Here is a 22,943-nt window from a genome sequence, read left to right as displayed (position 1 = left end):
AAGCAAAACAAAACACAGCTCACAAATTAGAAGTCTAAAACAAGAAATTTTAAAGAGAAATGTCAGAGAATTTCAAAGAGGAGCTTGAGTTTGTTACACAGCCTTATTTGTTTAAACCGCGAGAGACCCTTACGATAATCCAACATCCACATCATACATCTGCCAGAAGCTAGTTAATTTAGTTTAAATATGGATATTTTTCTTACAAAAACCCATCACTTCCCTTCAGAAGGCCTTTATCATCCCCCTGGAGTCGTATGGATTATTTTTATGATGGATGGATGCACTTTTTGGGCTTCAAAATCTCGCCCCCCCATTCACTACCATTATAAAGCTTGGAAGAGCCAGAATATTTTTAAATATAACTCTGATTGTGTTCGTCTGAGAGAAGAGAGTCATATACACCTAGGATGGCTTGAGGGTGAGTAAATCATGCAATAATTTTCAATTTTTGGTGAACTATCCCTTTAAGGAGTCTGTTTTCATCCTTGATTGTCTGTTTTTAATGTCATTCGTTTTCTAGAGGCAGTGAAAGTGTAAAGACATGTGTTTTCGATGAGGTCGTTGTTCCTCTGAGAACAGTTTTGTAAGGGGGGGGCTGCACACCTTGGGAGGGAGGGGAGGAGGGGGATGCATGTGGACAGGAGAGACATTTTTCCAAACTCTAGCAGGGGAAAGGGTGGAAAAGCAGGCCTGCCCTTCCTCCCCCTCCCTGGGTCACCCGGCTGCTCCTCTCTCTCGTCTCTCTTACTCTGGGAAGGTTAGAAAAAGTAGCGCCGCTGCCAAAGGAAACAGTGGCTTTTTTTTCCGAGCTCTGCAGTGTCTAGAGAAACTTGAGAGAGGTCCAGTTTTGGTTCCCTAGTAACGGTGCCGTGGAGAGGAGGCCCCTCTCCATCATCTGACGCCGCTCATGGGAAGGATGACGAGAAACGTTTTCTTTTCATCGAAAATACACACGCCTAAATATCTCCCGTAGAACATCCATCATAAAAATGAAAAATGCACACGAATAGAAACACCTCCACATTACTCTTTCCGCTACTTTTTTTTATATTTTTACATTTTACAAATTATGCTTACCCTGGTGAAACTCACTGCCGTGATGCTGGAGACTTATTGCGTTGCTCTATGGTTGCTAAAATGGTTGTTAATGCGTTGCTGTATAGTTATGACGGGATGTTAGTGTGTTGATGTGATTGCTAGGTGACCCAAGTCAAAGCCAGCAGATGAAATGGTGATTTGACACATGATTTCAGGAATTGAGCACTATCACACAGTTCTAATACTGATATACCACTAACAAAGAAATCTTAAAGAATGAACATTTTCTAAAATGAGCCGCTCTGAGCACACATAACCACTCGTCTCGTCTCATTTGATGGACCGCAAGGTCGTTCTCAAACTAAAGACACATCACTGCTGTTCTTCTCTTAGTATTCATCAGTTCACCTCTCTCTCTCTCTCTCTCTCTTTCTCCCCTCAAGGGCTGCATATATTTTGCTCTGCTTTCCATAGACCACTGCAAAAAACCTGGTTTTGTCTGTCAGAAACGAAACATAAATAATTGTACTATGCAGACCATATAAAATAGCATAGTTGCTGCATTTATTAATACCATGAAACCATTAACAGGAGATTTTCTTCAAACAATTAATTTTTATTTTATGCAAGTGGTGCGTAATTCCAAGTTACTACACGCCGCAAAATGCTTTTCTTACTTAGTATTTTTGTCTTGTTTCTAGTCCAAATATCTTAATATTCTTAAATCGTGATGCATTTACTAGATAAATAAAATGGCACTTTATATCAAAATTAAGTTTGTTTTTGCTTAAAACAAGCAAAATTGCAAAATTTACACTTTCAGATGCCTAGAAAGCTACTGAAGACGTATTTAAAGCAGTTCATGTGACTACAGTGATTCAACCTTCATTTTATGAAGTGACGAGAATACTTTTTATGTGCCAAAAAAACAAAATAACGACTTTACTCAACAATATCTAGTGATGGGCGATTTCAGAACACTGCTTTGTGAAGCTTTGAAGCTTTGAAGCTTTACGAATCTTTTGTTTTGAATCAGTGGTTTGGAGCGTCACGCCCCCCAGTGGTGAAACATTGAAATTTCAAAACACTTACGGCGTAACGAAACCGTGTTTACTGAAATCACATGACTTTGGCAGTTTGATACACGCTCCAAACCACTGATTTCGAAACAAAAGATTTGAAGCTTTGGATTTCATCAAAAATATCTTCATTTGTGTTCCGAAGATGAACAAAGGTTTTACGGGTGTGGAACGACATGAGAGTGAGTAATAAATGACAGAATTTTCATTTTTGGGTGAACTAACCCTTTAATTTAAACGGAAAACAAGATTTTTTTGCTTGTTTTAAGCATAAACTCACTAAATTTTTAAATTTTAATTTTAGTAATTTAAGTAAGAAAAGCATTTTTTTTGCAGTGCAATTTCATTATAGTATAACAATAACTGCAAAAAAATATAAAATAATAATGCACTGCAAAAAAAAAAAAAAAAGAAAAAAAAGATTTTCTTGGTATTTTTGTCTTGTTTCCAGTCAAAATATCTGAAAATTCTTAAATCAAGATGCTTTTCTATACAAGAAAAATGACATAAGATATTTAGTCTTGTTTCCTGGAGAAAAAAAAAACAAAACAAAATTAAGTGCATTTTTCTTAAAACAAGTAAAATTATCTGCCAATGGGGATATTTGTACTTGAAATAAGACAAAAAAAACATTTTTTGCAGAGTGAGTATCTTGACCTTGATTTTTCTTAAACTTCTCAAGATAATACCTTAATAATACAGAAAGTAATATCTTAAGTAGTTTTGCTCACCAGACTGTTGGCTTGTTTTCTTGTTTTGTGCTGCTGGCAGATCTCTAAATATCTTAAATCAGTTGTAATTTGATCATGTTTTCAGGATCTATATTTTTGGAGGTATGTCATTATTTTGGTGGAAATTGTTAGTTGGCATGGTAAGGGATTTCATAGTTCAGTATTCCCAGCTTGCATGAGTTATGTTTGGACTTTCCGTTCATTCTGCAAATACAACGGTATGTTTTTTTTACCATTACCTTAATTTTATCAGAATTTTGTCGTGCTTTTTGTGGTAAATGATAAATTTGACACAGGAAATGCACAGGGTTTTGGGGAAGGCGTGAAGGGCCGGGCTTCCTCCGTGACAACACAATGGCCTCAGACACTGGCCTCTGACTGGCCCCTGCCACCGGACGCAGGGACGAGGAAGCGCAGCGCTGATAACACACACAACAGCCACTAGGCCCCCCTCCCTCCCTCGCCGTCTGGAGACACGACCGCTTCCCACTGGATCTGCCATTTTTGCTTATTCATTCCCGTGCCGGGCGGCATTGTGCGGCTGGAAATAAAGACATCAGATATTAGAGACACCTCTCGGTCACCCCGGGTCTCTGAGGTATTCCTCCTTTTCATTCAGCGCTCATCCCTGCGCTCGGCAGACTGTGTCTTCAGCGCTGGCATGAGCCGCTTCTCAAATAGGCTCCTCTGCCAACATGCACACACACACACACACTCAATCCGGCCAGTGTTTTTCCGGGAGGTTGGATTATCCGCGTGTCTTTGTCTTTAGATACAGTAGATTTTTCACGAAAAGCTCAATAGTGTGGCCTGGTGCGCCTCTGACTTGAAGTCGAACTGGTTTCAGTTCAAAATAACAAAATCTGCAAAATGGAAATTTAAATTCAAGACAGAATCACAATCTGATCTCACAGTTGCAATTTTGTGCAATTTCGTACAAATTGGTACAATGTGATCGGTATGAAAAATTAAGCATGAAATTATGTATTTATATTCTAGACACAATCTCATTGCACAAGCAAGTTGCAATTTCATGCAATTTCGTACAAATTCGTAAGATGTGATTGGTAGGAAAATGTACAATTTGTACTATAAAACTAAGCAAGAACTTAGATATTTACTGTACATTCAAGACGAAATCCCAACCTGATCTCACGAGAAAATGTGTTACGAAGTTGCAATTTCGGATAAATTTGTACAATGTGATTGGTTGGGAAACGTACAGTTTTTACTAAAAGACTAAGCATGAACTTATATATTTATATTCTAGACACAATCTCAACATGATCTCATGAGAAAATATATTTTGCAAATTAGCCAATTCATGTAAATTCGTACAATGTGATAGGTAGGGAAACGTACAATTCGTTTTTGTTTTTTTTAAGATTTATTTTTTGCCATATTTGCCTTTATTATGATATGACAGGAAGCAAAGTAGGAGAGAAAGAGGGGTATGGGATCGGGAAGGTCCGCGAGCCGGGACTCGAACTGGGGTCGCCCAAAGTGCAACAACGCTATACGTCGGTGCTGCCCACGAGGCTATCAGAACCGACACAATTAGTTTTTTAGCATGAACTTAAAGGGATAGTTCACCCAAAAATGAAAATTTGATGTTTATCTGCTTACCCCCAGTGCATCCAAGATGTAGAGGACTTTTTTTCTTCAGTCGAACGCAAATTATGATTTTTAACTGCAACCGCTGCCGTCTGTCAGTCAAATAATAGCAGTTATTGGGAACTTGAACAATAAGAGTCGAAAAAACTTCCATAGACAAATCCAAATTAAACCCTGCGGCTCGTGACGACACATTGATGTCCTAAGACACGAAACGATCGGTTTGTGCGAGAAACCGAACAGTATTTATATCATTTTTCACCTCTAATACACCACTATGTCCAACTTCGTTCAGCTTCCGGCTAGTGAGGTCTGATCGCGCTCTGACAACGGAAGTGATGTCTCGCGCTCATTGAAGTATATGGGCGTGACATCACTTCCGTCATCACAACGCGTTTTTTGACCTCACTAACAGGAAGCTGAACGAAGTTGGACATAGTGGTGTATTAGAGGTAAAAATTATATAAATAATGTTCGGTTTCTCGCACAAACCGATCGTTTCGTGTCTTAGGACATTAATGTGCCGTCACGAGCCGCAGGGTTTAATTTGGATTTGTCTATGGAAGTTTTTTCGACTCTTATTGTTCAAGTTCCCAATCACTGCTATTATTTGACTGACAGACGGCAGCGGTTGCAGTTAAAAATCATAATTTGCGTTCGACTGAAGAAAAAAAGTCACCTACATCTTGGATGCACTGGGGGTAAGCTGATAAACATCAAATTTTCATTTTTGGGTGAACTATCCCTTTAAGATATTTATAATACACATATATTACATACACACACACACACACACACACACATATATATATATATATATATATATATATATATATATATATATATATATATATATATATATATATATATATATATATATATATATATATATATATATATGTGGGAAAATGTATGATTTGTAATAAAAAAAAAAGCTAAGAAAGAGGTTGGATTATTTGTGCTTCTTTGTCTTTTGATATAGTTGATTTTCACGAAACGCTCTTGATATCGCGGCCCAGTGCGCCTCTAAATTGAAGTCGAATCGGCTCTGAAGTGTTCGAAGGTTTCTGTTCGAGATGAGGTGCGGGCCGAAAGTGCGAGGGGGATGGATTGAATTCTGATTGGGGTTCGGCGATGGGTAAAGAGAGTAAATCTGGTGACAAATGGTTTGGAAGAGCATTACTGTGGCGCGCTGATAAGAGCCTGTCTCCATAATAGAATGGAGAGGACTTGTCTATCAGCCTATTTGAAACCGTTCCTACAAGGTACTGGCTTTCATTAGCGCGGCCTGTGAATAGTGGCGCTGAATGAAAATTGCTACTTACCCTGCGATTACGGTATTGAAAGGTAGCTGTCAAAAGAGGGCCAGAGACTCGCAGGAAAAGAGGGGAGGTTGTGTGGCTGTCACCATGACAGGGAATGTGTTTCTCTAAGATTACTATTGTGTCTGTTTTATTAAAGGCAGGAAAGAGTAATGGGGCGGATAAGAACAGCATGAGAGGGTGATCCTGAAATACAATCGGAGAAATGTGACTTGAGGCTTGATGGGTGTAGACCGATGATCGCTGCTGACGGACTATTTTGGGTTTCTATCAGGCCTCGCTGGGCGGAATGGCTCTTTCCTGAAGAACCAAACATGATATCTGTGTTCTTCAGCGCTATCGCTGTGCTAACACTCCGCCTGGGTGCGTGACGCAAACTTTCTCCAACGGCCGATCTCATTTCCTCACCATCTGAAGAAAATTCCCTGTCATACTTTAGCTGAAGTTGTCAGGTTAGGAAGTTAAGTTGTTTGGTTTGGTTTTCATTTCATTTTCACAAGTGCATGACTGGAAACACATTTCCTGTTGTTTTTTTGTCAAATTGTATAGGTTGATATAACTGAAAGCGTGACATGGATGCACTGCATAAACATTAAAGCAGTTGTGCACCCAAAAATGATGTCATTATGTTACCCACCCTCATGCCACTATCATTTTTTTCTTTCAAACAAAAAAGGTCTTTTTATTACAACAACAGTTCATAGTGAATACAACATGCAGAAAATTACTTTTTAATTAGCGACTATAATTAGTGTATTTTTTCTTACTGCACTAGCAGATTGAAAGTATAAACAAGTTTAAAATAAGTGAAAAAATAGACAAAAAAAGACAAACAAATCGACAAAAAAGAAAAAATAGACAAAATACATTTATGTTCAAGACATATGAAATACACAAAATTGGTACAATGTGATTGGTAGGAAAATATGAATTTCATTTATTTATATTCAAGACACAATCTCAACCTGATCTCACAAGAAAATAATGTATTAGGGCTGTCAAAATGGCAGAAAAAGTAAATTCAAAATTTTTACTTAAATATTACTATTATTGATTTTAAAAGGCATAATTACAGTTAGGGGAGCAAGTTTTAGGCCACAAGAGGGTACATTGAGCAAAATATTAATGCACCACATTAAATTGTTTATGTAAAGCAATGAAATAACATGACTGTAAAAAAGTGCATAACGTTATAAATCAAATATATGCATATAAATTTATGCATAGTTTAATGCAAAGAGCCGAAGCAATGCCCCCAACCAAAGTCTCAAGACATGATTTTTAAAACTTCTTTTGACTTTACACTGCCTTCTAAACATGCGGCTCTCTTGTGCGCAATGCGAGTGCAATGGTCAAAGATGTCCATCTAGCACATTTTTACATAGAAAACAATGCAAAAGCAGTGCAGGAAATGCGCTCTGTGATCTTTTCCTCATTGAGATTCTCTATTTTTACTGCAATGTTTCGAATGAACATGGGTTAGGCTGGATAGGCTAACAAAAACATTAAAACGCAACAGCGACTCTTATGCACCACTGATATAGCTGCCTGACGCACACAGAAAATTGAAATGCACCATTTTTGCATTCAAATGTGGATTTTTATTTTAAATTCGACTAGTATTCGAAATTCATATTTTAATTTGACAGTCTTATTATGTATTTTCCGAAGTTGCAATTTCATATGAATTCAAACAATGTGTTTAGTAGGAAAACACAATTTGTCATGTGTGTGTGTGTATATATATATATATATATATATATATATATATATATATATAAATTTCAAAATTTGTACAATGTGATTCATAGGAAAATGTAATATTTGTAATAAAAAAGCTAAACATGAACTTCTACGCTTACATTCAAGACATCTTATAAAATACATAAGATGCAAAACATGCAATTTTGTACAATTTCTTACGCTTGCATTCAAGATCTCAACCTGATCTCACGAGAAAATGTGTGTATTTTCCAAAGTTGCAATTTTTTATGAATTCATGAGTTTATGTATAACTTCATGCTTAGTTTATTTATAATCAAGACACAATCTGATCTTGACCTCACGAGAAAAAGTATTTTAAAAGTATTTAATTCATACAATGTGATTCATAGGAAAATGTAATATTTGTAATTAAAAACTAAGCATGAACTTTTAGGACATGAATGAACCAATATGACAAAATCTGCATTAGCCAATCAATGTAAAAAAGTCTTAATTTTTTATCCATTGTTGCTATTTTAGCCATTATAGAATATGATTTTTTTTTATATGCACAATAAAAGTGCCATAAGATAAATAATCAGTATGTTCCTCACACGTTTATGGTGTTTAAGGCCGAACTGTTCTTTTAAGTAGCAAATAACCTGAAATGTTCCCTTTAATAACCTTCAAGGAGATCTGACCTGAGGCGAGGACTCGTCTGAAATTGAACGGCATGTTAAAGGGAGACCTGAACGAGGTGAAGATAAGTGGCTCCGTTAAAGAGGGTCTACCTCCATACACTTGAGTTTGTGCTCTCAGTCGGTGAAGACTCGGATCAATAGCACTGCGGAAGCAAGTGAGGAAGAACACCAACAGAATCAGCAGAACGAGGTTAAACTCGCCCGGAGAGAGGCGAAAAACGTTAATGTGAGTGATGAGCGCGGTCAGTGCGGAGATGTGGAACCGCAGGGAAACCCTCTGAATAAATACACACAGGAATAGATTTAAAACATTAGTGCTGAAAGGTGATGGGTGTAATTTTTTTAGGTTGAAATACTCTCTCCTCTTTCCCAGCTTAATATGCAGTGCAAACAGTATTTTAAGCCGGAGAGATTTTTTTCTCTTTTATGGTTGTTGTTTTTCAGATTGTACAATATGATCCTGGGGAAAACCAAGACAGGCTTTACGTCTTTTTTATATCTCATTGTACAAATATACTCTACCATTCAAAAGTTTGGGGTCAATAAGATTTTTTTTTTTTAAATAAATGAATACATTTATTCAGCAGGGATGCATTCAGCTGAGCAAAAGTGACAGTAAAGACATTTATAATGAAACTTGCTATTTCAAATAAATGCTTTTTATTCATCAAAGAATCCTGAAAAATCAATGTATTACAGTTTCCACACAAATATGGAGCAGCACAACTGTTTTCAACATTGAAAATAATCATAAATGTTTCTTGAGCAGCAAATCATCATATTAGAATGATTTCTGAAGGATCATGTGACTGGAGTAATGATGCTGAAAATTCAGGTTTGATCACAGAAATAAATTACATTTTACACTATATTCACATAGAAACCAGTTATTTTAAATTGTAAAAATATTTCACAATATTTGTGTTTTTATTGTATTTTTGATCAAATAAATTAAGCCTTGGTGAGCAGAAGAGGCTTCTTTCAAAAACATAAAAAAATCTTACTGACCCCAAAGTTTTAGATCTTAAAACTATAATCTTTAATGTGAATTTTGATAATACAGTGTGAAAGGAATATTAAAAAATAATATAGAGCCCGGCAGTGATGACATATTTTTGTAGGCCAACCCGGATGTTGGCATCACACTGGTTCCCTCAAAAAAACAATAAGATTTTCCATTGGCTTTTGGATTATTGCAGAAAATAAGCTCTGTGACCACGCTTTGTTCATCATGGTAATTTTTGAAGCCTAAAAAAAGCTAAATGTAGGCTATAGATGAACTACGCCACGGTCGCATGACTTCAGTGCCACCATCACAAAGCTTCCAACAACTCTTTCAGTTTAAAAACATTTTCCCTGAGTTAGAATAGTTTGCAGCACTGTGAATCAGGCTGTTAAAGTGGACTAGTAAGTTCACGAATTTACCTGTTTGTTCTGATGATTATTTCCTGATAATTTACTCACCCCCATGTCATCCAAGATGTTCATGTCTTTCTTTTTTCAGTCGAAAAGAAATTAAGGAAAACATTCCAGGATTTTTCTCCATATAGTGGACTTCACTGGGGTTCAACGGGTTGAAGGTCCAAATGTCAGTTTCAGTGCAGCTTCAAAGAGCTCTACATGATCCCAGACGAGGAATAAGAGTCTAATCTAGAGAAACCATCGGCCATTTTCTAAAAAAAATGTTAATTTAAATGCTTTTTAACCACAAATGCTTGTCTTGCACTGCTCTGTGATGCGCCACATGTTACGATGGAAAGGTCACACGTGATGTAGACGGAAGTACCGATTCAGTGTTTACAAAGCAAATGTGCAAACGGCCTTTACAAAAAAAAGGTAAAACAACAATGCCGGACGATTTTGAAGTTGAAGAAAATGAGTTTTTCGCCCTGCCGCGGTACTTCCGCCTACGTCACGTGTGACCTTTCCAACGTAACGCGTGGCGCATCACAGAGCAGTGCAAGATGAGCATTTGTGGTTAAAAAGCATTTAAATTAACATTTTTTTTTTTAGAAAATGGCCGATGGTTTCTCTAGATTAGACTCTTATTCCTCGTCTGGGATCATGTAGAGCTCTTTGAAGCTGCACTGAAACTGACATTTGGACCTTCAACCCTTTGAACCCCAGTGAAGTCCACTATATGGAGAAAAATACTTAAAAATCAAAAACCTTAATTTCTTTTCACCTGAAGAAAGAAAGACATGAACATCTTGGATGACATGGGGGTGAGTAAATTATCAGGAAAATTTCATTCTGTAGTGAACTAATCCTTTAAATAAAAACAACTAAAACATTGACTTCAGAATGATGAAAATGGAACCAAATTACAACCCCAAATTTGTTAGACTCTCTCTGAAAATTCATCACAAACAGCAATTAGTTAGTTTTTTTACTAAGGAATCCAAGACTTTTCTCCTTTATGAAGAAAGAAATCTCATACAGTTCCTGAAATATGTCTAAAATGGCACAATCTTGCCAAAATCACACAATGGGCACCAGGTTTAATTCATTCCAGTTTTATTTTCCCCTGAAAAGTGTGAGAAACAGTGGCTCTGTCATGTTCAACAAGCTCAAGGCAGCAGCAGCCACTCAACCAATGGCATGTGTTTGGGGCGGGGCTATGTGTGTGACTGACCAATGGCATGTGAAAGTGTTCAGAAAAGGTGTTTGCAATTTTTTGGGGGGGTAATTCTAGTGTTGCGGATCTTAAATTTTTCACCAAGTACTTAATTGTTCATACCTATTAGGTTATTGTGAATATTTAAAAGGACTGGTTGATTATGATTTGACTTTTTTTAACTTTAGTTAGTGTGTAATGTTGCTGTTTGAGCATAAACAACATCTGCAAAGTTACGACGCTCAAAGTTCAATGCAAAGGGATAGATTTTCTTTTACAAAAATCGCTTTTTAAGGACTACAACAAATGGCTGGTAGGGACTACAACAAGCTTCTTCTTGGGTTGGTGACATCAGTGTTGACTCCGGTTTGAACAATGTAAGCTGAACACTTTCGTCATTTTGTCTGCGTGAGATTCTCCAGCTTTGTTGTTGTTGAGCTGTTAAAGCTCCGCCCTCTTCTGGAAAGGGGGCGGTAGCAGCAGCTCATTTGCATTTAAAGGGACACACACAAAAACGGCGTGTTTTTGCTCACACCCAGATAGGGGCAAATTTGACAAGCTATAATAAATGATCTGTGGGGGATTTTGAATATACTTATATTACATCTTGTGAAAGGGGCATTATAGGTCTCCTTTAAGAATCTGTACAAATGCAGATGTCTTCATTCCCAACTGCAATTCTTCAAGATTTTGCAGATTTCTTTTTCTCCCCACTCAATTCCAAGCCATTTTCAAAGGAATAATAGCACACATTTTTATGACACTCAAAGCTTTTATTAGCTAAACACCAATTTATATCTATGACGGTTCTCCTGGGTTGAAATGGTATGCATCTGCGACAACCCAACTAGTCAGGCACTAGTCAGTAGCAATATTGTCCTGAAGATGATTAGCTTTTTAAAGCGACTTTAACCTCTTCTGTCTGCAGATTTGCCTCAAATGGACCGTATAGAGTTTCACAAGATTAAAAGCACTTTTCCGCTCGTTCGGCTTTTGAGAAGCAAAGACCTATTTAGAGCATTTAATCCCGTTTCAAAGGGTGGATGGGAGGCAACGGCGGGCCAGCGAATTGATCATAGCCAAATGGTTCCTGTAAAATGCCTGATTGCTTAGGAAGTCAAGATGGTGGATCCGAGGAATTCCGTCAACTTTCTCGCCGGCCTTTTGATCCGAAGGGATTCCTGTTGCAGGCAGCCTCTCATGTCTCCTGCTTTTTGAAACAATACTCCTGTGTCTGATCGCATTGATCTCCTCACGGTGACCTCCGACCTCTCAAGATGCTGCGGAGAGGGAACGAAGGAATGTTTGGGGGGGGGGAGCTGTCTGCTCTCTCGCCCTTTCTCTCTCTCTCTCTCTCGCCCTTTTTCATGCGATGATTTCATCGCAGCGAATGGAAATGGCTCACATGTGTTTGCAATTATACCTCACATTGTAATCATGAGACAGAGCCATAAAGCACACACATACACTCTCTCGAGGGTCCCTGCACATTCTACAAAACTTTTCATCAAACCATATGGTTTTGTCTTCTCATTGTATATAGGCAGAGGGTCGAGTTTAAAAGAAAACAACAAAAGGGAAACGAGTGTTTTAGATGAATATTTAAAGGGCTCCTATCATGCATTTCTTATTATTGCATTTTTCCCCATCAGTCCTCTTATTAAGTTAGTAAAGTTTTATGCACTGAAAACCATCATTGTTTTTCACAGCCATTTTCCACCTTCTCTATGATCCTCAGAATTAAACAAGATTAAAAGTATTATTTCTTAAAAATTTCTTACTGACCCCAAACTTTTGAAGAATACACTCTAAAAAATGCTGGGTTAAAAACAACCCAATTTGGGTCAAAAATGGACAAACCCAGTGATTGGGTTGTTTTAACCCAGCGGTTGGGTTAAATTTAATTTAACTCAACTATTGATTAAAAATGACTATATATGGCTGGCTTAAAATGAACCCAAAATATGTTGGAAATTAAAAATCAGACACATAATTACTAGAGGTAACAATAATAATCAAAGGTGAACATTTATTAAAAAGCAATTTAATAAATGTTTATTGTTTAATTATTATTCAATATTTTTTAAAATAAATGTTCATTTATTAAACATTTTAATAAATGTTAATTTCCAAAATATTTGGGTTCATTTTAAGCAAGCAATACAGTCATTTTTAAACAATAGTTGGGTTAAATAAAACTACCCAGCAGGTTGGGCAAACATTTAACCCACTCACTGGGTTAAAAGAGCCAATTTGATGGGTTAAAACAGCCCATTCGCTGGGTTAAAACAGCCCTTTCAATGGGTTGAAACAACCCACTCACTGGGTTAAAACAGCCCATTCGCTGGGTTAAAACAGCCCTTTCAATGGGTTAAAACAACCCACTCACTGGGTTAAAAGCCCATTTGATGGGTTAAAACAACCCACTCACCGGGTTAAAACAGCCCATTCGCTGGGTTAAAAAAGCCCATTTGATGGGTTAAAACAACCCACTCACTGGGTTAAAACAGCCCATTTGATGGGTTAAAACAACCCACTCACTGGGTTAAAACAGCCCTTTCAATGGGTTAAAACAACCCACTCACTGGGTTAAAACAGCCCATTTGATGGGTTAAAACAACCCACTCACTGGGTTAAAACAGCCCAATTGATTGGTTAAACAGCCCATTCACTGGGTTAAAACAACACACTCACTGGGTTAAAACAGCCCTTTCAATGGGTTAAAACAACCCACTCACTGGGTTAAAACAGCCCAATTGATTGGTTAAACAGCCCATTCACTGGGTTAAAACAGCCCATTTGATGGGTTAAAACAGCCCATTCGCTGGGTTAAAACAGCCCTTTCAATGGGTTAAAGCAACCCATTCGCTGGGTTAAAACAGCCCTTTCAATGGGTTAAAACAACCCACTCACTGGGTTAAAAGCCCATTTGATGGGTTAAAACAACCCACTCACCGGGTTAAAACAGCCCATTCGCTGGGTTAAAAAAGCCCATTTGATGGGTTAAAACAACCCACTCACTGGGTTAAAACAGCCCATTTGATGGGTTAAAACAACCCACTCACTGGGTTAAAACAGCCCTTTCAATGGGTTAAAACAACCCACTCACTGGGTTAAAACAGCCCATTTGATGGGTTAAAACAACCCACTCACTGGGTTAAAACAGCCCAATTGATTGGTTAAACAGCCCATTCACTGGGTTAAAACAACACACTCACTGGGTTGAAACAGCCCTTTCAATGGGTTAAAACAACCCACTCACTGGGTTAAAACAGCCCAATTGATTGGTTAAACAGCCCATTCACTGGGTTAAAACAGCCCATTTGATGGGTTAAAACAGCCCATTCGCTGGGTTAAAACAGCCCTTTCAATGGGTTAAAGCAACCCACTCACTGGGTTAAAACAACCCAATTGATTGGTTAAACAGCCCACTCACTGGGTTAAAACAGCCCATTTGATGGGTTAAAACAACCCACTCACTGGGTTAAAACAGCCCTTTCAATGGGTTAAAACAACCCACTCACTGGGTTAAAACAGCCCAATTGATTGGTTAAACAGCCCACTCACTGGGTTAAAACAGCCCAATTGATTGGTTAAACAGCCCACTCACTGGGTTAAAACAGCCCAATTGATGGGTTAAAACAACCCACTCACTGGGTTAAAACAGCCCAATTGATGGGTTAAAACAACTCACTCACTGGGTTAAAACAGCCCATTCGCTGGGTTAAAACAGCCCATTTGATGGGTTAAAACAACCCACTCGCTGGGTTAAAACAACCCATTTGATGGGTTAAAACAGCCCATTCACTGGGTTAAAACAGCCCATTCACTGGGTTAAAACAGCCCACTCACTGGGTTAAAACAGCCCATTTGATGGGTTAAAACAACCCATTCGCTGGGTAAATATAAGTATAAACTATATAAAATCGCATCTAAGATATGTCAACATATGAACTGCTTTAAAGTTTTTACATTTGTATCATTAGATATTCTAGTAAGTTGAAACCTAATACTTACATTTATAAGTGTAATCCGGCAATTCGCCTGTCTTCACTGGTGCGCAGTGAATTCTGGGGTATTGTAGGCTGCAAAGAATCCATCTGTTGTATCCTTCATTAACCAGGAAATGAAGGAATCAAATTCCAATTCAGCTTCCTTTGTTCTGGCCAGTTGAATTCAAATTCACACTTTTCTTTTTGGACTGCATTTCAGTTCTGAAAGATAACGCATGTTTTCATAGATCAAGCTGTTTTATCTCTAAAAATCCTCATGATTCTTAGGATTGTGGCCCTTTAAGCTTGTGCAAACTGGATTTTAAGTTAAATAAATGCAGGTTTATGGTGCAACCGTGCTCCATAATCAAGAATGAGCTTCGGGCGACATGACACGCGTCCTCCATCATCTTGGAGGGAATGAGCGAGACCGCTGGGGTCGCCCGAGGAGGACATCTCTGTGACCCGAGGCCCTTCTGACTTTGGTCATTGTGCGGGTTGTAAACAGGCTGCCCGGCTGTTGCCCTGAGATGTTTACGGAGGCTTGGTGCTTATACACTGGCCAGACAATCCCATTAACTGACTAGAAGAGGCCAGGATCTAAATTACTCGTCTGACCTTTACTCTGATAATAGACTCGCTCTGGAGGAAGACGGCAGCTAGTTGAGCATGAGGTGCAAAGAAAGTGATCCTACAATTAAAGTTGGTGGAAATGTATATTTATATATGAATTTTGAAACATTAACGCTGTTATTTTCCTGTTTATTGATATGTAATTCACATGAGATCTTCAGAAGAGATCTCAAACTGTGCTGAGGTTTCCCAAGATACCAAAGTTTCGCAGTCAAATCTCAATAGAGTGCATTAGTGCACACTTTTTCAGCGGCGTTGGTTTCGAAGTATTTTTCCATTAATTTCTCCCATAGGGATTTATCCCATAGGGTAAAAATCTTTGTTAAAGCATTATAAGACATGAACGAAGGCAACCAGATACGAGGTGAATCATAATATTACAAAAAGTAAAAAAGTAGGGTATAAGACTGTGTACATAAGCGAGGGAAAGAACTAAAATCCCATGACGCATTGCAAACAGCATAATTGGATTAAAAACGATGGAGAAATCTTCTACTACTCATTTAAAAATGTTGATTATATCTATAGTTAATTGCAAAATATGCTTAATATTTAAGTATTTTGGTTATAATTTAAAGTGCTTTATGGGAGAGGGCGTCGCTAAAGAGCTCATTTTGCTTGTCTTGATTCTGATTGGTGGAATTTTCTGCACAGCATCATGGGTAATGTAGTTTTTTTTACCACAAATTCTGCTGTTAAACATGATTAACTGAAACTGAATTGAAATAATGTGGGCAAATACTGTTGATTGACAACCTCGTAGCCCACAGTAGGTTTATAAGTTATTGTTAAAAATAAATTTCTCTATGGAGAAAATGATTGCCGTTTTTACATTCGGGAACCCGACTGTATATGAGCATCTTCAGAGCAATGAAATGTTCCTTATTTAACTCAGAATGATTTTTAAAGGCAGTTGAGATTATGTTGTTCCAGGTATCTGTAATCGAATGCCGACGTTTTAGTGCCACAAACTGCTTAAGTATATTTATGTGTTTTAAACATGCACTAAAATGATTCATGTTTCTTTAAATCCTCCATTTTGCTGATCATTTGAGATGTCTTTTGCCCGTGGCGGAACTGAAACTGTGTCTCTCTCATTGATATACGGCACCAGAGCCGAAGCTTTGTTGAGTCGGGTATTTCCAGATGGCTCACAAAAGACTCAATTGACTCTCTCCTCTAATGTGTTAAACCGTTTGCTCCCACATGACAAATTTGGAGGGGGAAAAAAAACCCCAGCCCTTCAGCAAACAGTAAAAGATGAAATATCAAACAGATTTTCTCTTTCACTCTGCAAAAAAAAAAAAAAAAAAAATCCTACTCAGTATTTTTGTCTTGTTTTCCAGTACAAATATCTAAACATTCTTAAATCAAGACACATTTATTTGCGAAGCAAAATCTTGGTAAAAGAAAACAAGAAAATATGGTAACACTTTCTATGAAGCCAGTATTCATAATGCATTATAATGCATGCACAATGCCCAATAAACAACCTTATGTTGTATCATCTGATAAATAATCATAACAACAGTTACACTGCATTTTAATACTTACCTATTTTAAGAGGACAATGCATTATCACACCAGATGAAGCCTGCATCATAAGGGTATTCTTAATGTATTATAATGCCTTATAAACAACCTTATAATGTGTTGTATCATCTCTTGAATAATCGTAACAGCAGTAATAATACTCACCTATATGTGGTTATAACTATTAAAGGGGACCTATTATGCCCCTTTTACAAGTAATATAATATTAATATCATATAAATATAATATCTATAAGTCTCTGGTGTCCCCAGAATGTGTCCCTTTAAATGCAAATGAGCTGCTGCTCCCAGCCCCCTTCCCAGAAGAGGGCGGAGCTTTAACAGCTCAACAACAACAAAGCTGAAGAATCTCACGCAGCCAAAATGAGGATTGTCAGTAACGGTGTTCAGCCTCACATTGTTCAAACCGGGCGGGGTTTATCTAATTTTAGGGTTAGTGATGTCACCAACCCGGGAAGAAGTTTGTTGTAGTCCTTAAAAAGCGATTTCTGTAAAAGAAAATATCTTCATTTGCATTGAACGTTGAGCGTCGTAACTTTGCAGATGTTGTTTATGCTCAAACAGCAACATTACACACTAACTAAAGTTAATAAATTGAAATCATAATCAACCGCCCCTTTAAGCATAAACACATTTTTCATAAAACGAGACATCTTAAGTCAATTTGCTCCTCAAGTAAATGTGTCTTGACTGAAGAATGTTTTGATATTTGTACTGCAGAACAAGACAAAAATAGCGAGTTTTTCACAGTGTAATTTCAAAGATGTTGCACCACGTGCCATTTGTATAAATCAGTCTTATCTGAGTTCTTGTGTATAAATAAGTTTGTCTGTTACAGATACACTTACATCATGTCTTGCTGTCTTATGCAATGGCGTCTGGAGCTCGGCCAGCATGCAGTGAACCAGAGAAGCGGAGAGACATCCCAGCGGCCCTCAGCCCTGACAACACCCTCTATCCCCCTCTGAAATCTTTATTTACTGCCCCCACACTTCTGCTCCCTCGCAGGGGCAATTAAAGCACCACTGTGTCAGACGGGGAGGCCGCGCACCTTCACTGCGGAGCTTCTGTGAGGTTATGTGTGCAGTGATGCACTTCATGCGTTTGTTTGTTGTGTTTGCACTGTTGAACTGCAATAGTGTGTGAACAAGTGATAAATGACCAATATCATGTGTTTAGGCTGATATTGAAAGCAGATATCAGACCCCCCCTTCATGCTTTGACATGTTTGAAATGTTGTGAAAATACTAAGCAGTTATCTATCTACAGGGTCACAGAGACAAAAGCAGCTTGACTCATGAATATTAATAACATGATGGTCTTAAAAATGCAGCTTCATGTCTACAAACCTAAATTTGACTGAAATATGTTTTAAGAAATAAAATGAAATGTATTATTTTCTCAAAAAGCTGGCAGGGGATCTTAATATTAACTTTAAAAAATTATATTATTCTATTTTTATGTTTTGTTGTAAATTCTTGACCAAAGCTTTAGTGTGAACAACATTCTTGAGACATGAGCAGAATTAATGTCACTTTCATAAAAATGTTCTCTCATAAATCACGACATTGACTTGATTGAATAAGAATATTTTGTTTTTTTTATACAAAAAATGTTATTAATTACATGCTTTTCTTATTTTTCCACTTGCACTTCAATTTGCAGTTTAATGTGGCCGGCTACAATATTTTTTTTCCCTTTGCACCTGCAATCAAACAAAATTTTACTAGAAATCATATATATATATAGATTTAGAAAGATTTATTATTTTATATTTTAAAGTTTAAAGTTCATGTCTTTTTGAGAAATTTATATATATATATATATATAATATATATATATATATATATATATATATATATATATATATATATATATATATATATACTTTTTTTTTCTTTTCTTTTTTTTAAATTTACAAATAAAATAAAATTTATACATTTCCCCAAAAAGCTGGTTGGTGAACATAATATGAACTTTAAAATATAAAATAATAAATCTTTTGATGCAAATTATTGACCAAAGTTTCATATAAATGTTCTTACATTAATAGCCACATTGATTTGTCTAAAAACAAAAACAAATTCTTTCAAAATATATATTTTTAGAAATAAAATACAATTTATTAATTCCCCAAAAAACTTAAAATATACTTTAATCTTTAAATTGTAAAACATCAAATTATATATATATTTTTTAATGTTGATGCCAATCCTTAGTTTTCTCATATAAATGTTCTTACATTAATAGTCTAAGAAGCAAAATTGTATTTTATAAACATATATATATATATATATATATATATATATATATATATATATATATATATATATATATATATATATATATATATATATATAAGTTTATAAAATACAATTCTCAAAAAGACATCTGAACTTTATAAAATTTATTAAAAAAGTTTTGATGCAAATCCAAAGTTTGCCTACACTTGACCAAAGTTTAATATAAATGTTATTACATTAATATTGATTTGATTGTCTAAGAATGTTTTTTTTGTTGTTGTTGAATGATTAATTTGCAAATGAGTTCCAGAATTCGTCTCAAATAATTATCAGCTAAAAGTAAACCAAAATGTCTACATCAGTACATCCCTACTGTACTTAGGTAATGTATGTGGATAATTTGGAGCTCTATCTTCAGTTACTTGTTGGTTATTCAAGCGTTCTTGGCCTCTCGGTTCATCATGAGCACAGTTTAGTCACGTCCCCCGTGGAGAACACAAAGGATGTAATTGCTTTAGCTTGAGCTCAATTGCTCCAATTTGAGGCAGTCTTACACGCCAGTCAGCTGTGCGGTGCGAGCGGCGTGCCAGGAAGCGCTATGGATTACCCGCTTCTGTGCAGTGCCGAAGCCGAAAAATGGCACAGAAATTCGATTTGTTTGAGACGGAGGCTTGTGGCTTTTAAATTCACTACAAATTGCAGCAGTCTAGTGTCTTTTAAAGGCTATTATTGTGTCTTGTGCTAATGGTACATGTAGAGCTGCTATAATGGCACTTCGGTACTTGACCATGATCTCTGGTGTCAGTTTGAGGTTTTGTCTTTCACGCTGAGGGTCACGGTGATGATTAGGACAAACTGTTTGGGACACAGATGGTCCCTGCGGATGGATGGACATCTGTCCGTTTACATCTTCTGTTTTTAGAAAGTTGGATGCATTACATCTTTTAAGTACGCTACACCCATCCACGCAAAATCCTAAAGCTTAAAGTCAACATGAAATCAAAATTGACCCTATTTACACAGTACATTAATGCATGTTCCTGCTCTTACTGTGTATGAATTATTAGTGCACATTACTTAATGTCTACTTATACTCAAATGAGAGTTATGCTCGGTTCAGACTACATGATAGTCACAGATTATGCGATTATTTGACTCTTAAAGGGATAGTTCACCCAAAAATGAAATGATTTACTCACCCTCAAGCCATTATAGGTGTATATGACTTTAATTTTTCAAACAGAGTCAGAGAAAATATTCTGCTCTTCCAAGCTTTATAAAGATAGTGAATGGGGGGTGAGATTTTAAAGCCCAAAAAAGTGCATCCATCCATCATAAAAGTAATCCATGCGACTCCATTTGCCGGAAGATAGATTTATAGTTTATAAAGTTTTATATATGGATATTTTTCTTACAAAAACCCGTCGCTTCTCTTCAGTAGGCCTTTATTAACCTCCCGGAGCCGTATGGATTATTTTTTATGATGGATAGATGCATTTTTTTGGGCTTCAAAATCTCGCCCCCCATTCACTCCCATTATAAAGCTTGGAAGAGCAGGATATTTTAAAATATATCTCCGAATGTGTTTGTCTGAATGAAAGTTATATACACCTAGGATGGCTTGAGGGTGAGTAAATTTTTGGGTGAACTATCCCTTTAAATTCTTGTCGTGTCATGGACAAGAAACATGTTGCTTCCCGACCAATCATCGCTTGGTGTGCATGATGTCATCGAGAGGGCGGAACTAGTGACTGACTTCCGGAAACAAGAGTGTAGACAAAAAATGGCTTCTAAAGTGGCATGTTTTTGTCATCAGAAAAGACCAAAATAAAAAAACGTTGGTGGACGTGGCATCACTTGTCATCCACTATGACACACTATATGAGATAAATCGGTCGATTCTTACGTCCCGACACCCATTGTCATTTACGAATCACCACAACACCCCAACGTCAAACGGATAATGCCAAAATCTGTATATCACAAATTAATGAGAGTTAGGTCCTGTTTACGCCTGGTATTAAGGTGCATTTTTGTCAATCAGGTCACAAGCGGACGGCGCTAAATACAGGTGTGAACAGGGTCTAAAATGTTTTGAAAACATTGCTTTCATAGTGGAAACGCTCATGTGGTCAAATGCGTTTGAACAGCTGCAAAAGACCACCTACTCTCCACATACTGACCTAATGCGTAAACATTATGGGAAGCGCGCTAGTCAGACGGGATTCAAACTTTAGACGAAAAATGTACCAAGCACAATGTTCTCTCACCATTCCTGATTTCTAACACACACTCGCGTTTGGCATGGTCTGCAGCTGTCATCTTTTTCCGTCATCTCCGGTTGCGTTCATATGTAAATTGCACGAGCTTATTTCATCTATTACATAGAAAGATCTGAAAAAAATAGGGGTGTAACGGTACACATTCATACTGGACCGTTTCAGTACAGGGCTTTCGGTTCGGTGCAAGTGTCCGAAGCATTACATTGCAACAGTGTAGCCTAACCACCATTTAAAGGGTTAGTTCACCCAAAAATGAAAATTATGTCATTAATGATTCACCCTCATGTCGTTCCAAACCCGTAAGACCTCCGTTCATCTTCAGAACACAGTTTAAGATATTTTAGATTTAGTCTGAGAGCTTTCTGTCCCTCCATTGAAAATGTATGTACGGTATACTGTCCATGTCCAGAAAGGTAATAAAAACATCATCAAAGTAGTCCATGTGACATCAGTGGGTTAGTTAGAATTTGTTGAAGCATCAAAAATACATTTTGGTCCAAAAATAACAAAAAACTATGACTTTATTCATCATTGTCTTCTCTTTCGGAATCCTTTCCGTTGAATTGATTCCATTGAACTGATTCCATTGAATTGATTCAGTTGAAATGATTCCATTGAACTGATTCCATTTAATTGATTCCATTTAATTGATTCCATTGAACTGATTCCATTGAATCCTTTCATCTGTGGGCGTTGGTAATGCACTTTTACGTCGCCGTGGTTGTTTTTGGCGATTAGGACATCCGCGACGTGCACACTTACGCACCATTTTAAAAAATATAGTAATACCAAAATGCAAACAATGTAGAATAGCTTGAATACAGCGTGCGTGTCCCTCAGACTGTAAACGAAGCTTGGGCGCACCGGAAAACACGTCAGCAGCGTCACTGCGGAGTCGTGAACCACACTCCGGAGCAGAAGGGGGCGGTAATGCACCAATAAGCTGGATGCCAACCGCCGTAAAACAGTTAAGAAGAAGAAGCGGAGTCGTGAACGTGAATTCACAACAGACCCGGAAGAGAATACAATGCTGAATAAAGTCATAGTTTTTGTTATTTTTGGACCAAAATGTATTTTCGATGCTTCAAAATGTCGCGGATGTCCTAATCGCCCAAAACAACCACGGCGACGTAAAAGTGCATTACCAACGGCGACAGATGAAAGGATTCAATGGAATCAATTCAATGGAAAGGATTCCGGAAGAGAATACAATGCTGAATAAAGTCGTAGTTTTTGTTATTTTTGGACCAAAATGTATTTTCGATGCTTCAACAAATTCTAACTAACCCACTGATGTCACATGGCCTACTTTGATGACGTTTTTATTACCTTTCTGGACATGGACAGTATACTGTACATACATTTTCAATGGAGGGACAGAAAGCTCTCGGACTAAATCTAAAATATCTTAAACTGATGAACGGAGGTCTT

General features: G+C 37.2%; 1 protein-coding gene across 2 annotated transcripts in view; it reads left to right on the top strand.

The window, feature by feature from the left end:
- mn1a (meningioma 1a) overlaps window positions 1-22,943 on the top strand; it is an 86,286-nt gene that overhangs the window by 52,229 nt on the left and 11,114 nt on the right. For both annotated transcript variants that reach the window (XR_010896169.1, XR_010896168.1), the window contains one exon: window positions 17,826-18,061. The gene's annotated coding sequence lies outside the window, so the exon portion shown is untranslated. The remainder of the gene's footprint in view (window positions 1-17,825; window positions 18,062-22,943) is intronic.

This window comes from Chanodichthys erythropterus, chromosome 10, assembly GCF_024489055.1.
Source record: "Chanodichthys erythropterus isolate Z2021 chromosome 10, ASM2448905v1, whole genome shotgun sequence".
Taxonomy (NCBI): domain Eukaryota; kingdom Metazoa; phylum Chordata; class Actinopteri; order Cypriniformes; family Xenocyprididae; genus Chanodichthys; species Chanodichthys erythropterus.
The sequence above is the reverse complement of the archived record's forward strand: the minus strand, read 5'-3'. Positions and strand labels throughout refer to the sequence as shown.